This window comes from Oryzias latipes, chromosome 14, assembly GCF_002234675.1.
Source record: "Oryzias latipes chromosome 14, ASM223467v1".
NCBI classification, from domain to species: Eukaryota; Metazoa; Chordata; class Actinopteri; order Beloniformes; family Adrianichthyidae; genus Oryzias; species Oryzias latipes.
This window is the reverse complement of record NC_019872.2, coordinates 30,256,266-30,260,513: the sequence shown is the minus strand read 5'-3', so window position 1 is coordinate 30,260,513 and position 4,248 is coordinate 30,256,266. Positions and strand designations below refer to the sequence as shown.

The window sequence follows — 4,248 nt, the reverse complement described above, 5'->3', positions numbered from 1 at the left end:
AATCAACACTTTCAGTGGAACGAAGGAATCATCTCAGTCTTCCCAAAAAAAGACGAGGACAAAACACGATATGGACGCCACAGAGCAGAGAGGGCTAGTCAGTTCTAGGAAGCTTCTTCTGATCAATCTGGATTCATGGAGAAGAAACAGACAACAGAAGAACTTTACATGTTACTGACCAAATGGAAATGTGATTGAAATGAGATTATTAGACTGTACAAGTGCCCTGTGGTTAGGGGGTCGAAAGAATACAACCAACGTATTCCCTGCGTGTCGTAAAAGGCGACTAAAAGGGACGGAGCGAGGGGACTGGGAATCCTCTCCCCTGTAACTACATTTCTAACTACGGACAGGGCAGAGTTGGGAAGGGGAGATTACCTTCCCAAACCCTTAAGATTGGGTCGTTGAATGTGCGGGGTGTAGTACGGACGGAAGCAAAAGAGATCTGATTGGAAGGATGTTTGGAAGGAGGGGAATGACTTAGGAATGATTAGCACTGAGTGAGACAAAGATGAAAGGGAAGGGTGAGTGTGTGTTTGGAAGTGTGAGTGGGAGAATGTCTGGTGTAGAGAGCAGGAGAGCAAGAGAAGGTGTGGCTTTGCTGGTGAGCTGTGAGGTGAGACGATGTGTGGTTGAATGGAAGGAGGTTTCACCAAGACTGATGTGGGTGAAAGTGAAGTTTCTGAAGGAGTTGTGGGCGTTCGTGAGTGCATATGGTCCTGGCAGTGAGAGGAATGAAGAGGAGAGAGTGACCTTCTGGAACGACTTGGATGAGTGTTTGCAAGGATTTGGAGCAAATGTGAATGTAGTGCTGATGGGAGATCTGAATGCTAGAGTGGGTGATGAGAAAATTGAGGGTGTTGTTGGCGGGCATGGTGTTCCTGGAAAGAATGATAATGGTGAGAGACTGATAGGAATGTGCACTGAAAGAGAGATGATGATTGGGAATACATGGTTCAGAAAGAAAGAGATCCATAAGTATACGTGGGTGAGGCAGAATGGTGGAAGAGTGATTGACAAAGCACTGATGGATTATGTGGTGGTTTCAAAGGTTGCATGTAGTAGATTGCTGGATGTAAGTGTGAGGAGGGGAGAGAGTGGAGGTATGTCTGATCACTATTTGGTGGAAGGAAGGTTGCGTGTGGTTATGCCATGGGTGAGATCGAGAAAGAGTGGGGAGGCAAGAGAAGTTCTGAGAGTGAGTGTTTTGAAGAACAGAGAGAAAATATGTGAGTATCAGAAGGAATTAGGTGGCAAGTGGAATATGGTGAAGGAGCAAATGGTTGTTGGAGTGGAGGAAGAATGGCAACAGTTCAAGAGTGCAGTGGTTGGAAGTGCAGAGGAAGTGTGTGGTGTGAGACGTGTTGGGGGTGGTCTAAGAAAGGGAAGTGAATGGTGGTGCGAGGATGTAAGGTTGGCTGTAGCTGATAAGAGATGTGCGTACGAAGTATAGCTGCAGAGAAAGGACAGGGAGTCATATGAGTGTTATAAGGAGTAGAAAAGGGATGCTAAGAGAGCTGTGCGTGAGGCAAGAGCGGCTGCAGACGAAAGGTGGGGCAGACAGTTGACTGATAATTTTCGAGAGAACAAGAAAAAGTGTCGGGGAGGGAGGACAAAGTAAAAACAGAGGATGGAAGGATGTTGAATGAGGGGAATGCAGTAAGAAAAAGATGGGCAGAGTATTTCGAGAGGCTGCTGAATGTGGAGGAAGATCGGGATGCTGTGATTGGGATGGATGGAAGGGAAAGTAGACTGAATGTATTGGGAGAGTTGAATGAAGCATTGATTACCGGAGAGGAAGTTGAGCAAGCTGTGGGAAAGTTGAAAGTAGGAAAGGCAGCAGGTGTGGATGGGTGTGCTGTGGAATGCCTGAAGTGTGGTGGAGCGATCGTGATTGAGTGGTTAGTGAGATTGTTGAATGTGTGTTGTGTAAGTGGGCAGGTGCCGCTTGATTGGATGAGTGCGTGTGTGGTTCCCCTGTACAAGGGTAAGGGTGATAAGTATGAATGTGGTAGTTTAAGGGGTATTAGTCTGTTGAGTGTTGTAGGCAAAGTGTATGGGAGAGTGCTGATTAATAGGGTAGTGGAGGGGACTGAGTGTATGATTGGTGAAGAGCAGTGTGGTTTCAGGAGAGGTAGAGGGTGTGTGGATCAGGTGTTTGATGTGAGACAGGTGTGTGAAAAGTTTTTGGCTAAGGGGAGGGAGGTGTTTTGGGCATTCATGGATTTAGAGAAGGCGTATGATAGGATTGATAGCGAGGCGTTGTGTTGAGTATGTATGGTATTGATGGTAGATTGTTGGAAGGTGTGAAGAGTTTTTATAGAAACAGTAGAGCGTGTGTGAGAGTAGGAAATACCATGAGTGAGTGGTTTCCTGTGAGGGTTGGTCTGCGTCAGGTAGGGTTGTGCCGATGGACGATATCATCGTCCATCGTGATGGGTGACTGACATCCCGATGGAGAGACCACCATCGTGATGCCACGCCCCCGCCACGTTGCGCGTCGACACCATAAGCCGCGGTTACATGTACAAAATATCTTGATGGGATCAATGGTCGGATTAGTATCCAACCGTGTACATGGGCCCAGAAAAATGTTTTCAGAATATAAAAACGTTCACTAAGGTCACAATTTCGGTCGGAATAAATCATTCGCACATGCGCAGTATTCGCACATGCGCAGTTTGAAAACCGGAAGAGGATACAACTTCCGCCGAGCGGCTTTTTTTCCAAACTTTATTGAAGGTAACAAATCAATACAAAATGATAACAGCGGCGAGCGGCTATATACATTGACATGTCAGCTCGGTAAAATACGAGACGATCTTCTAAACGTGCTTTTAATAATGTTACGGTTATTATGAAACACCTGTTCGCTCATCATTTGAATTTTAATCCGTGTGGTCAGTGCTTTTTCTGAACGGAGCCAGGATAAGCAGTATGCTAACACGGGCTAACAACATTAGCTTTGGGTGGCGCTGCTTGCTGGCTGCACGTAAACGTGTAAGAATAACATCAGCCTTTATTTAGTCGGGACACGACTGGAAACACAAATCCGCGTGATTGTTTGAATGTTTTCTAAGGACTGAGCGACATTTCTGCTTTGAAGCTCAAACCGCTGTGTGTGCTGACGATCTGAGCTGTGCTCAGACACACGTTTAGACCCGGTTCTGAGTTCGGTAGCTTGTACCCCTAGAGCTGCGGGACGGATCGCAGTCTTAAATCTCCCACACATACCGCTCATGTACCCCCCCCCCTTCCCATCAAACATAAAGCTGTAAATCCGCCCTCCGCCGGTCCACTTCGCTAGTTGAGTGCGGGAGCGGACCACTTCTTTTCTATTTTGCTTGTTACTTTTTCTGTTAAAGTCACTTCCCTCAGTTTATACTGGATCATTGCGGATTAACCATTAGTTGGGAAATAAAATGAAAAAAGCAAAATAACGAATAGCAGTTATATAAGAACGAAAAATGTAAAAATACACCCCCCCCCCCGACGATGTCATCGTCCATCCCGATGGTTGACAGCAAACATCGTCAACGGCCAAATTAGGGGACATCGCCCAACCCTAGCGTCAGGGATGCGTGATGTCTCCGTGGTTGTTTAACGTGTATATGGATGGTGTGGTAAAAGAGGTGAATGAAAGGGTGTTGGGTACGGGTGTGAGCATGATAAATACTGACGGCAGCGAATGGAGTGTGAATCAGTTGCTGTTTGCAGATGATACTGCACTAGTGGCTGACTCAGAAGAGAACTTGGCACGTCTGGTTGAGGAGTTTGGAAGGGTGTGCGACAGAAGGAAGCTGAGAGTGAATGTGGAAAAGAGTAAGGTGATGAGGTGTACGAGGTTAAAGGGTGAACGTAGATTGAATGGGGCATTAAATGGGGAGTTGTTGGAAGAGGTAGAGTGTTTTCAGTATTTGTGGTCGTGTGTCTGTGTGGATGGTGGAATAGGGGGAGAGGTAGAGTTTAGAATGAACGAAGTACGAAAGATATGGGGGGAATGAAGAGAGTGTTTGAATGTAGGTCACTGGGAAAGGATGCGAAAAGGAGATTGTATGAGGGTGTGGTGGTGCCTGCAGCGTTATATGGGGCTGAAACATGGAGTCTGAAAGTGGCGGAAAAGAGGAAGCTGAATGTAGTTGAGATGAGATGTTTGAGGAGTATGTGTGGTGTGACGCGTATGGATCGTGTGAGAAATGAAGTTATCCGAGAGAGAACTGGTGTGATGCCAGAGTTGACTTACAGAGC

The 4,248-nt window shown here is 46.5% G+C and overlaps 1 long non-coding RNA gene across 1 annotated transcript; it reads left to right on the top strand.

Annotated features, from left to right (window-relative positions):
• The first annotated feature begins 704 nt into the window (after positions 1-704).
• Positions 705-3,629, top strand: LOC105353733. Its single transcript, XR_002874650.1, has 2 exons — positions 705-2,396; positions 3,576-3,629. It is a non-coding gene; the product is annotated as an uncharacterized LOC105353733 (long non-coding RNA).
• Positions 3,630-4,248: the final 619 nt, after the last annotated feature.